This window comes from Dryobates pubescens, chromosome 5, assembly GCF_014839835.1.
Source record: "Dryobates pubescens isolate bDryPub1 chromosome 5, bDryPub1.pri, whole genome shotgun sequence".
NCBI lineage: Eukaryota > Metazoa > Chordata > Aves > Piciformes > Picidae > Dryobates > Dryobates pubescens.
In genome coordinates, this window is record NC_071616.1 from 38091692 (window position 1) to 38105679 (window position 13988).

Consider the following 13988-nt stretch of genomic DNA (forward strand, 5'->3'; position numbering starts at 1 on the left):
ACTCTTCGTACACAGAGTGCTGACTCGCAGAGGCATTTCCCAAAGAAATCAGTGGATACTTAATTACATTCTAGTTTATCATGGGTGCCCAGTGATAAAGAGCATTAACTTTTAATTTCTTTATCCTCCAGCAAAACCAACCTTTCTTCTTAAGAATATCAAGGAGAAGCACAGAGGAAATTTTAACAATATCCTACAAGACTCATGCAGTCTCAGTTTCAAACTGTCAACTTCTTTTCATGCTTATATGTTTGCATTATTTAACACCTATGACAGATAAAAATGGAAAACTAAGCTCACTGCCTTGCCTTCACTATTTTTTTAAACAGTGCTAACTAAAATCATGACTCCCTCACTGATTCAGGGATATATTCTGCAAAAATGGCCATCAAAATAATTTGCCCTCCAGTACCTTGAAATACGAATGGATTTTAAGACAAAAAGAATATTTAAACAAAATATTGGCTCATTCATTTCAGTCCTGCTTTTAATTACTCATCAACACAAATGCTCCATGAGAGTTCAAGAAAAACAAGAGGTATATGAAAATAATGAACGCCTCCAAGGTGAGCAGCACACAGTGCTTCACTTGGGCAGTTCTGGGTAACTTCTATTGCAGTTCTAGCAGTATTTCCACTTCCAGAAGAAAAAAGTCTTTGCAGAATGTGTGTTATACAACTGAGCGCCCCACAGTAACATCCAACTTTCAACTACCTGAACAGTGCTGTTGACCCAAGGTATTTTAGATTAGCAACAGCCTGTTGTAGCTGCCAATACTTCCCATCCCTGGCCAGGAGAGCGGCAAGTCCATCTTCTAACCTGGAGTTCAGTTACTGACTCCCTGTCCTCAGAAACTGAGAGGCTTTCATATGGAGCCCAAATGACTCCAAACCTCCTTTACTTGGTCTTGCCTTGACAAATTTTGAAGACAACTAGCGAATCATGGACTGAGCTGCTTTGACAGGATGCAAATGCTTGCTAGTGTTGATCAAATTCATCTTCACAAAGTCCTTTAGTCTTGAGAGATTTTTTTCCACAAGGACAGCTACCCTGCCCGCCCTGCCTCTAGTGGCACAATAAATCAGCTTCCAGCACCCCTAGGAACAGCACAGAGGCAGTTTGTGCCCACCTTAATGATGCAGTTGACAGGTGCCATTGACAGTAGAGGGATGGAGCAATGCAAGGGATGGAACACTATGCACTTCATGGATCTGGAAGTCACATTAAATAGATTACCAGGATCTCTTGTAATATCCTGAAACGTTTTGCCTCTGGCAAGCTAAACTAAAAAAAATCTGATTTAGAAGCCTACACTACATAAAAAAACAGTTAACCTCTAGGAGCATTTCTCTAGGCAACAAACAGACAGTTTTCTTAACCCAGGTGATGTCAGATTTTGATTCAATGACATACTCCTCCAAAAGAGTCACATTTTCTCTCTAACTTAAGAAACTTTATGGCAATTCAGAAATCTAAAACAACCCAAAGTAAGTTAAAATTTGCCTTGGGTGGTTACAAAAATACCAGTCAAAGAATAACTGAAAGTCACTTTGAATATTTGTCAAATATGGACTAAGATCCATCAATTAGACACTTGAAAGCTGTGAAATTAAGCATACTTTGATATTTGATTACAGAGACACGTATTTTATAGTAGTCTATTACTTTTATCTATTTTCAAACACAAATAATTAAGGTAAAATATTCTGTTTCTCTCTGAAAGAATACAAAATCTAGGCAAGTGGATTGACCCTGTAAGTGGATGGACGTAGCATGAGCAGTACTTCAAGTTTAAAACTCCAGCACTGCTACAAAGATTTCAAGATTTTGGTTTATCTCAGTAAATGAATTGTCTGGAAGACTGATAAAAACATTTTCCCTGAGGGAAGTCATGTAATAATCCCTGGCTTTTCTTACCTACTGATTCTTGGCCCAAAAGCAGATGAGACATTTGCAGCTGGTTCCATTTAACCTGCGTAAATCAGAGAAGACACCAGAGAAGCAGGGCTCAGGCATTTTATTTTTTTTTAATGCTGTTGCTGTAGCAGCTTCTTCACACTCTCATCAAAGAATCTGCACCTGATGCTTTTCACAGTGGCAAATGCTAAGTCAAAGAGAGCTCGTTCTTTATCTCATGCTTTTGACAAAGGCCAGGGAGAATGTATAAAAATGCATTTTCAACTGTTTCATACAGGTTTCACCTATTCCTGAATTAAATGTAATTAGATGTAGGACACGTACTTTACACTCTTTAATTTTCCTAATTTCTGCTATTAGTTCAGTGTTTTCAAGGCTTAATTTTCTCTATGCATATCAGGAAGTATTTTATGTGCATATTAGATCACCAACAGCCCTGTGTCTCCTCCTCTTTGTTATACTCTCTCTCCCCTATTAACAACCAAGATAACAATCTTTGTTTGGATTTCATTTATTAAACAATCAGCCTGCTCTGTTCTTTATTTCCTAGTTTTCAGTTGTCCTTTGTCCTCTACTTTTCTTTTTCCCTTAGTTTTCTCTGCTCTTGGACAATACATGCCTTCTTTTTACTCCCCCTGCCAGACACCTCTTTGAAATGTAAACTGCAGAGGATCTTCTTAAAGATTGTGTCTCCTTTCCCCGCCCCCCCAGCTTTTCTCGGTGTGCACTCTGTGAAGCAGTTTTCCTCCTGGACACTTCCATTAGTATTATTTTCACTCTACTAGTGGAAACTATGATGCACTTTGGTCAAGTGCAGAACAACATTCAGCCATCCTCCAGTTTTGTTGTCAACACTTCACTAGTCTTATAACTCAATTATTATTATACATCAAACGGGCAGTCAGAGCTCCATTTCTAAACAGTTTACAAGCAGACCGTAATTTCCATAGTCTTAAAGGATAAAGATAAATATGTGTATTTTAAACTATCTGTTGTCTTACCTGGAGCCAAAAGAATATTTAATAGAATATTTTAGTAGAATCAGCACTACATGACAGTGCACCACCTGCACTGTGTTGACAGAATCATAGCCAGCAGAAAGAAAGAAAAGTGATTTATCAGCTCTATTTGGCACTTGTGAAACCACATCTGAAGTGCTGTATTCAGTCTGACCCTCCCTGATATCCTGAAGTCCACACAAGTATTAGGATTCTGCAGCACACAGCTTATGGGGAATATGAAAGAGTTGAGTTGGTTTTAAGAAGAGAGGGCTAAAAGGGAATTTTATTGAAGTTTAGATGCCTTGAAAGCAAACATACAGAAGACAAAGACGTATTCTTCTCTTGGAGACAAGTTATAACACAGAAAACTCAGACTTACAGGTAACAGATTCTTCAGAGTAAGGAAGGTCATTGGAACAACTTGCTCAGAATCTCCATTGTGGGAGACATGAAAAAGCCATCTGGATACAGCAACCCAATCTAACTTTGGGGACAACCCGCTTCTGAACAGAAACATGATCTGGATCACAGTCACAGGTCACTTCCTGCCTACCTATTTTATTAAAGACTGCAACAGAACAAAACCACAAGAACTAGGATTCCTACGATATGCTAAAGTCTGGGTTGCTTTCTGCTTTATAGACTAAGACACCAAAGCAGGAAAGAAATCCAAACCCAGCAGTGAGGCACAACCGAAGATGACTCATGTGAGAGAGGCAGAAAACTGGGCAACAGCAGCATCAGTGAAGTATTTTGAACACTACTTGTTTCAAGCATCCCTCATTTTTTTAGATGCCCCCCTCCAGTTTGATACATGACTAGATGACATCACATTAGGCCAAATGGTGAACGACATCCACAACTTTAAACCACTGATACAGGTATTTCACCTGGCTTTCTGAAAGCATTTGCCTCAAGCCCCACAGAATCCATCCCCTCAAGGAAAATACCATTGTGACTAAAGGGCTTCGAAGCTAATTATGAGAATTATTCAAGAAACTTTTGAGTCTACAACACTTATGTTTGCAAAACTCATTGTATAGTATATTTGATGTATTGAAAAGTCCCAAACCAGAATTTCTATCACAGAAATAAGTTGCTAGCCTACATTTTACTAGAAAAGAAAAATAAATTCACAGAACATTATAGGCTCATAAAAATGGGCAGTGACTTGGTGCCAGCTTCATATATCACTAGTGTAAGTATTAGCAGTAAGCAGAAATGGTGTATCCCCTGCCAAAAGCATTCCAGTGTAATTTTCAGCTGCCTTCAGAGACAGAGGGAAGACAGGAACTTACCGAAGAAAAGGAGGCAACAAAACACACTGAAGCAGAGAAACTCAATTTATCCAGCCAACTCACATTTCTCAAAGTACCTTCAAACAGCACCACTTTTCCTGACAGCAAACGCACTGAAAAGCACAGAGGCTACATTGTGGATATTGGAGCCCGACCAAAAACTATCATGAGGACTGAACATGCAGAGGCCTGTCAGAAATCTGCCAACCTTTCAAGACACAGTCCTGTGGGGGGGGAAAATGAGAGGAGCCTGTTGGTCTCTTGCAGAGAAATACAGCTGCACCAGTTACATATCTGTCAAACTCTTTTGAACAGCATGAAAACACAAGTCCACCTCCGCTGCTGTTGTACACCAACATATCCAGTGCACTGGTTCTACCCCCAAATTCTTTACCCACTTGAATTCAACTGTATACACTCCAGGTCCTGAAGAGAATCACAGCAACTGAAATGTCACAAGTTAAAAGAGCAGAGAAAAAAATAAAACCACACTGACAGCAGATCATTCAGATCTGTTCTATATAAGAGAATTAACTAACCTGTCAGTCATCTGAGAAAATAAGACTACCAAAAGCATGACTGCTCCCTAAACTACACTTGCACAGCAGTAAGAACATCGGAACATACAGTGCTGCTCAGATGCCAAAAGATGTATATTTAGCCTCAATAAACAAAAGCTTTCAAGTTATGTTTTCTGGGTGTGTCTGGTTTTGTTTGGTTTTCCTTTGTTCGTTTAAATGTAGTAACTAAACCCAGTCCATAGCATCTTCATTGACTACAAGTAGTAACTTCATTGTGGTAAGTGAGAAGTGGAGGAAGTTAACAGAGAAATGTTCAGGACACATTCAAAGGGCAATGAAGCCAGTGAAGAGCCTAAAGAACAAGTCCTGTAAGGAGTGACTGAAAGAGCTGGGGTTGTTCAGTCTGAAGGAAGCTCAGGGGAGACTTTAACCACTCTGCACAACTACATGAAATGAGGTTGTACCAAGCTGGGTGTTGGTCTCTTTTCCCAAGTAACAAGTGATAGGACAAGAAGAAATGGTTTCAAGTTGTACCAGAGGAGGTTAGATTGGATGTTAAGAAAAATTTCTTTATTGAAGGGGTTATCAGGCATTGGAATGGGCTGCTCAGGGAAGTAGTTGGTATTTAAAGGATGTGTAGATATGGCACCTGGAGACATTGTTTAGTAGTAGACTTGGCAGTGTTAGGTTTACAGTTGGACTTGGTGATCTTAAAGGTCTTTTCCAACCTAAAGAATTCTGTAATTCTCCGTTTGTTACACATTAACATTTCAGTGTTTTCAGCACCTATACATTGGCTGTATGATATACAATGTGCTTTATATATGATACGTAACATGCCCCATCATGTGCTGTTGCTTATGATTAGCAGGCTAGTCTTTTTAGAAACTTAATCCAAATGTTTCCCTGAAGGTTACAGCAAAATTAAAGAAACTTGAAGGCCAGCACACTTTAAAATAGCAAGCTACACATCCACAAATCATCTTGGACCATCAGAGACGGAACAGATATACTGAGGCTCGACAGAACTCAACAAGAACTAGAGACAAGTCAAAGAAATTACATTCATTGAGAATGTTCAGAGTTTAAAAATTGAGGAGACAACCTGCAAACACTCAGCACCAGAGAGTTGTCGCACCACTTCCTGTTCTTGCACCAGCAAAGGAAGATAACAGCATTAAAGGGGAGTTGCCATTGACTTTGAAGCAGTGCTGGGCAGCTTGGAAAATAAATAAATAAATAAATAAATAAAGCAACAAGGGGAAAAAAAAAGGGAAGAAGAAAACAGGCATTAGCTAAAGTAGTTTAAATCATCAGACACATTATCACAGACTTTTCTGACAGTAAATCGAATACACCAGTTTCCCAATCAAGTTGCTGCAATATTTTTGTCTACATCAGGGAAAACAATGTATTTATCCTTTAATCTTCATTTGGAACATAGCCAAAACCTGCTCCCAGCTGAAACTCACCACAAAGTCATCTTCACTCAGTAGGAAGGAAATGCCTACTATGTAAAAAAACACAATCCATCTAAAATGCTGGGGTTACAAACAATGGAAAACTCAAATGTCTTCCAAAAGAAAAGTGCAGGACAACTTCTAAGCACAGGCAAAACTGTCAGGCTGCCCATAACAAAAGCTCTGTCATTTCTGTTCTTCTTAGACCAAAGAGTTCAGTTTTGGTTTCCTTTATTTTTGTTTGTTTGTTTGTTGTTGTTGGGGTGGTGTTTGGGTTTTTTAAATGTATTTCAAGAAACAGATCATTTTTGTTCCTTGGTCTTGTCATCATTCCCTGTATTTATACACAACATGGGGAATAAAGAAGCTGGACAGACTTGCTTTTTTTTAAAAAAAAAAAAAAAACAACCACCAAAACAACCAACTAAAAAAACCCAAACATTTCTTTACTGGGTTTTGAGGAAAGGTCATTTTAAACCCTTCATAAGCACACTATTCAGCCAAAAACATGAAAGCAATTTACAGTGCAGAAGCTTTTAAGAACTCTGAGAACAAACTCGCAGAGAGTTTGTTCCTCTAAGTTGAGGGTTATACAACTGACAGAAAAAAAAGTTCTTGTTGGGGGTTCTGAGCTTTAAAATCAGATTCAATCTGAAGAGACAAATGGGGGAAAAAAGCCCAACAAACAGAGCTCTTTGCCAACTGAACCAATACTGTGATTCTTGATAAATTCCTGGAAGAAGACCTACTATTATCCAGTCAGCTTCAGCAACATTATTCCCTCAGTTTTATGTTCTTTCTTGCAGACTCAGCATAAATTCAGATATCTTGCATGCATTATTCCTCGATTCATCAAGCTACATTAATGTTTTCATTGCCAAAACACTTGACACTAGAGGTGGAAAGAAGAAATGATGTGAGCTTGCAGAAGGTTGAGACAGCTGCTAAATATCCATCCCACACCTGTTACTCCTTGGTGGTGCAAAGGAGCTCTAAATCCACTTAATAGGTAAGGGAAATAAAATCCTTCCTTAGCACTTCTGAAACCCAGGCTTATATTGATGACTGCTATCCCTTGCACATAATCATGCTGCACAGTTTGTCAGATGTTCTGGGCCTTACAAGTTACACTGCTTGACATCACTAAAAAAAATAATTAAGATTTTTAAAATCAAGACTTTGTAGCTATTGAAACACAGATAAAACATGAGATTAAGCCAGGAAAATTCCAGCCAATAGTTTAAATACTCATAACTCTGAAGACAATCTCAGACATTGTGAAGAGGCCATATTTGCAGACCTCAGAGTTTTACCTCCCACCGAAGGAGCATGTGACAAAGTTAGGTGTATGCACTAGGATGTCTTCTGTGATACTTGTACCACTAAGAAAACTACTGAACTGCCTCCGATTTCACAGCTAAACTGGGAGGCTTCTGGAATACTTCTAAAAATACACTATTAATAAAGGTGGCCTTATATTAATGTTTTGCTTGTATGATTCCTTCCTGTCAAAGGCAAATCTTAACATAACCAAACTTAAATTAAGCCTTTTTGCTTTTACATTATTAAAGTTATGTAACTTTGACACTGTTTTCAAAATGGTCTTCAACATTATTCTTCTAATTTGTTCAAGACTTCAAACCCACAACATCTAATCAATTACTCCCATCTGTAAATCACAGCCTGCTTGTGTTTTCTCATCTAAAAGAAGCATTTCACTGTTCTCAGTTGTTCAGCTGGACTCTGCGTCTGCTCAGCAGACTGGTTTGGAAAGAAGTACAAAGGAAAGGTTGCAGGTTTTACTATAACTTAGTTTATTAGGGAAAGACTATGGATGTTGTTCACCTGGGCTTTATTAAACCATTTGACACTGTCTCTCACAGCATCCTCCTGGAGAAACTGTCTGCTCAGGGTGTGGATGGGTGGATGCTTCACCAAGTAAAAACTGGCTGGATGGTTGGGTCCAAGGAGTGATGGGGAATGGAGTTAAATCCATGTGGCAACCGATCACAAGTGGTGCTTCCCAGGTCTCTCTTTTGGTGCCAGTTTATCAATGATCTAGACGAGGGGATTGAGTGCACCCTCGGTAAGATTGCAGATGACACCAAACTGGGTAGAAATATTGATCTGTTTGAGGGTAGGAATGCTCTGCAGAGGGGTCTGAACAGGCTTGGCCTAGGCTGATTGTATAGGGTTTAACAAGGCCAAGTACTGGGTCCTGCACTTGAGTCACAACAAGCCCTTGCAACACTACAGGCTTGGGGAAGAGTGGCTGGAAAGCTGCTGGCAGAAAAAAACCCAGCGGTGTTGAACATGAGCCAGAAGTTGGCCACCTGGGCACATAAGGCCAACAGCATCCTGGCCTGTATCAGAAATAGTGTGGCAGCAGGAGCAGGAATTGTACTTGGCGAAGGGCCTGGAGAACAAGCTTCAAAAGGAGCACCTGAGGGAACTGAGATTGTTTAGTCTGGAGAATAGAAAGTTGAGGGGAGACCTTATCACTCTCTACAACTACCTGAAAAGAGGTTGCAGTAAGGCAGGTGTTGGTCTCTTCTCCCTAGTATCAAGTGATAGGATGAGAGGAAATGGCCTAAAATTGTGCCAGGGAGGTTTAGATTGGATATTAGGCATTGGAACAGGCTGCCCTGGAAGTAGTCAAAAAAAAAATCTGTAGACATGGCACTTTAGGACATGGTTTAATGACCATGGTGGTGTTAGGTTGGCAGTTGGGCTTGATGACCTTAGAGGCCTTTTCCAATTGAAACAACTCTGTGATTCTATTACTATATGTTGTTCCTGCCTGAAGAATAAAGTGAGCTTAATTTACTTATTAGACAGAACTTTACTGAGGTATAACTATTTTTGTTTTTATCCAAAAATAGTCAATTAGAAAAAAAGAAAGAAAAAAATCTAAAGCAAAAGAAAAGGTAGTTTAGTACTTAAAAGTTTTTTCCACTGTGCTTTCAGGACAGGTCGGAAAAAAAAAACCCCACACCTACTCTTAGACACCCATTCACAGACACCTCCCTAAAAACCTGTTTCTCAAGACATTTGAGAAGTCCAGAGACCCTACAACTACCAAACTCATGCTCCAATCACAATTAAAAATAAATAAATAAATAAACCAGGTGATAGAGCTTGGTTTCAAAACATTTTGGATAATACAAATAATTTATATGAACTTTCTTTAAAATTGAAATAAAAATGTGGTTTTAGTTACACTATCACAGTCCTGTATTTGTGAACTGTGACATTTTTACATAGAATTGTAATACACAGGATTATGGCTACCCAAAAACAAAAGGTCCCTCGCTGGGTAGTTTGCAGCTCTTAAAAATCCCACATGTAATGCAAGTGTTCAGCTTCTTAAATTCAGAAAGTCTTCATTTCTGTGACATCACTAATGGTCTGAATGGATGTACTACTGGGGAAAAAAAAAAAAAGTGTACTATATAATATTAAATGTGTTCTCAATAGAGTATCTGGTTTGATCTAATTCCCCCCCCCCCCCATTTTTAGCTTTTAAAGTAAGTTTGGAAGTATATATTACACCAAGTAGAAAACAAGCTACTGGGGAGATACATCTGGAGGGGAACTTCAGCATGATAGCCAGCATATGCTATTTTTAGGAATTTTTCTCTCAGGAGTGCAAGACAGTGAATGTTTGCCCAAAGAATTTCACATCCAGGAGGGTTTTTGAAATATGAAAGATACTTTTAAACTATGAAGAGAATTCTAATTTTTGCCTAATATTTAGTAACCTTCAGATACTGTAATTCCACTTCAGATCCTGGAAAAACATTCTGGAGACAAATATTAGTCTACCACTGGATAGTGAAGAGGAGGAACAAAATTACATTTCAAGGGGAAACTCTTAATTAGAGTTACCTTGTACACCTGCATAGCAGTCACCTTCAGTACAGCGTGAGAAAAAGTGTTACACCCCACACAACTGTGTTTATTCTTGCCACCATCAAATTCTGAGTCCAACAAGCAAGAGGCTGAAGTTTGCTCCCAGGCATATTTATATCACCTTACATTTATGCTACTGTAGTGCAGAAACTAACTTAAACATCCTTAACTTGTTGACTATATATCCCAGGATACCCGAGTCTTTTGAGACATCCCATTGCACTCTAAACCATACCATACAGGGCAAAGGAATTCTTCATGGGTGCCCCACTCTTTTATAGAGTTGAGGTGCTGTGGAACAAGCTAGTGGATCGGGTCCTCAGCAGGACCCTGAAAGAAATCTCATTGTATCAAAAAAGAGGTGACCTGTTCTTGCAGGGTGATTCATTTCCATATCTGACCTCCTGCAGTCCAACTAACCTTTGCCATTTGGAAAGAAAGCCCAGTCGCACAAGCCGCAGACTTCAGAGACCTGATCACCAGCCCAGCAAATGAATGCTACTGTGAAGAAGCTTACAAAGTGTTATACTAGAAGTGAATATATTTGTAAAACCATTTGGTATGCAAAACCCTTTACCTTGAAGGCTAACCAAATGTCAGATCCTGATCCCACCACAGCAGCTCTTACTTTGCTAAAGCAGAACAAGTTACAAGCCTACAAACAAACTACAACTACTGAAGACCATTTGTAATCCCACTGTTTACCTAGAAGAGCTGTTCTGTGACACCAGATTGGCACCCTAGGGCCATTGAGTCACTACTCCTTGCCACTGCTCTGACATGATTTAACTCAGGAAACGATGGCAAACTACTGACCTCAGTGACATAGGTCCTTTGACAGAAGCCCAGAAAACAGTCTCTGTGTCAAGCAGCAGTTGTAGAACTCACGGTTCAGCAGAACAACGGCATTTAAACAAGAAAGGTTTTGGAAGGCAACACGTCTGAAAAACATCCAGCTTGACATTTTTTGTGAAGTGGCTGCCATGTTGGGAAGTCTATTTCTTATTGCCCTAGGACTCAAAAGCTCCAATACACTACACAGAAAAAAACCTGCCCCTGAATGCTACAGCTTTTTTATTGGGCCTTTGTAGTAAGATGAGTGGCAGTCATTTCAGGTAAATACCTATGTGCTTCAAGTTTCAGTTTGCAATCTGGTAAACCTAGAGGCTGTTTCCTCCTTTAGTTTGGACAAACAGAGGTAGTCAGCTGAGATACCTGAACTGGAGCCACTTCCAAATAACATCAACAGGGTACATTCTCTGTAAGGACTTAGAATCCATTTTATTGTTCTGGCAAATACTTGAATTCCTCTGTCAAGACAGAAATTTCCTTCTCCTTAGAGATCCAATTATGGACAAAATAAGCCTTCCTGACAGAAGATACTCATGATAGGAAACAATTTATTACAGAAATATATTCTTAAATCGTGAGCTCTACCATCCACATAGCATTGGGATCCCATCAACTACACTGCCAGCATACATGAGGCTGTTTGAACAGGGCCAATCTAATTCCTCAATGCTATTGCAGCAACAGTTTCATTTTCACTCACAGACCTCAAATAAGGTTTGCATTAATCTCTTCTTAACAAAGACATGTTAACTTGGATACAGATAATATACAGAGGATGCTGAGAGTCCTTTGAAAACCAAACCCACTCAAATGTTATAATGCAAGTAAATAACACATGGTAGGAAAAATGGTGCTTACCAGTTTCATTTTATTCACTTGGTATTTTCCACAGCAGTAATGTGTTTTGCAAGTGAAGCGGTTTCCATTACTGACCTTGGCATTCATCAGGACCATACTGTGATTTATATTGAGAATTTCAAGCCTTTATCTGATCTTCCAAATAAATGTAAAATACATAAAACAATTATCCTAGTATAAAATTGAATTTTATCTCTCTGTAACCAGCTTTTGTCTATACTACATATTTCTATGTTTGAATACAATTCAAAATTAATAATAGGTATAATTTATTTTCTGACTTTTCATTATCTTGACATTTTAACAATCTTTTTCTTTATATATACTCAGTCTTAAATGTTATCTAGAGCTTCAACCCCACAGTTCCTTTTTAGACACGTACAATGTGTCTTTCAGAATACCTGTTCAAGGAATAAGCCTGCTAAAAGAACATATTGGTAATTTAGCAGACCAAGAAACAGTATAAAGAAGTAACAGGATTTTGTAACATAGGAAAATACCAGATTAGGAGAGAAAATGCAGCACTGCATGTAAATGATGACAGGAAAAAGCCCAAAAGTTACAGTAAAGGATTAGAAGCAGGACTTAAGAGTTCTGGAATTGGTAGTCCTGGAAAAACTAAACACACAGTTTAGATTTTATTTTAAATAGCTGAAAATTATAATCAACTATTTCTGCCCCCCTCTCTTAAAAGGCAGTCACTACCTTACATTGAATGCCATAGCATCTTAAGAGTCTAACCTGGACATAAGCCTTTCACTGGTTCATGAAAAAGACACACCACAAAAAAACCACCAGAAAGCCCAACTCCACTTTACCAAGTAAAAATTTGGGCTTAAATGTAAATTATACAAATGCACCTACCTAACAGTTTCATTTCTTAGTGCAACTGATTAACATCATTTTAACCATCCCCAAAGTTTTACAACCTCAGATATACCTATGTGGACTGCAAATAAAAGTCAACTGTGTCTTAAAGTCAAGTTTTCGTTACCACACAGGCTCAAGTATACTTTGTATGCAAGTGGAAGCTTCTTAAGAAAAGGCTCAGACTCAGAGAAGGCCAGGGAGGAGGGAAAACCAAAACCAAACCAAACCACACCATCCACACACAAAAACCCAAATAACAACAACAGAAAAACCAACCAACCAAAAATCACAATAGAAATTTATTTTCTCCAAGGTGGCAGGTGCGCAGCAAAAGCAAAAAGCCTAATTCAGCCATGCTACTTGAATACAAACATTCACACTAAAGCATGAACAAAACATCCCCAAGAGGTTCTGATGGATTGATGCAAATGGTGGTACAGTTGTATGGGCTGATAGTAAAATTGCCTACAAGGTGAGCAGAAGTCTGTGGCCACAACACACAAAGCCAGACTGGACACACCAGTGCCACGTGTGCACCAGCAGCAGGATTCCTTCACGTCTGCAAACAAAGCTGATCACTGGCCCTTTGTGATTAGAGTAGGAATGTCATAACCATGGTGGTCCAGACTGTTATGAGTCAAAACAATACATCCCAAAACGAGTGGCCCTTGGTCTGAAGTGGCTGTGGTCAGGATGAGGCATGTTAGGAAGCAGTCCCTCAAATACCTTGTGATAAACGCATATGGAGAAAATAACACGAAAGAACACCGTAGTCAACTGAATAAAAGGTTAAAGAAAATAAACAATATTTTTGCAGCTTAGCATTTATTTGTGAACTGCCGGTGCAACTCTATGCTTGACAGAAAAGCTATGAGGCTTTTGGTAGCTTGACAAGACAATCTGCAAGCTTGAATGAAATGTTCAGCTTAAGGAATTAGAATAAATCTGATGACTGATGTGCTACTGAACATGACAGACTGTCATCTGTTTTAAACAGGATCTCTGTAGGATGTACTGAAAGCAAATTTTTTTCCATTACCTTAAACATACCAAGATATTTTCCAATGAATTCTGGCTAACCTGTTAAGACAAAAGATCTTCTCAAACTCTTGCCATTTCAATAAAATAATGAGATAGCCATTCAGCTTACGTGCATAATTAATTCATACTGATACTGTACTTGTGATTAATTTACATCCAATCCACAAAAGCATACAACAAAAGCAATTACTCTTACTTTCCAAATTAACTACAGGTAGAAGCAATAAGCAACCCAAGAAGTTTATCCAAGCCATATTC

The 13988-nt window shown here is 38.8% G+C and overlaps 1 protein-coding gene across 2 annotated transcripts in view; it reads right to left on the bottom strand.

Annotated features, from left to right (window-relative positions):
• MIPOL1 (mirror-image polydactyly 1) overlaps window positions 1-11933 on the bottom strand; it is a 199213-nt gene extending 187280 nt beyond the window's left edge. For both annotated transcript variants that reach the window (XM_054162228.1, XM_054162227.1), the window contains exon 1: window positions 11820-11933. The gene's annotated coding sequence lies outside the window, so the exon portion shown is untranslated. The remainder of the gene's footprint in view (window positions 1-11819) is intronic.
• Between the last annotated feature and the right edge of the window lie 2055 nt (window positions 11934-13988).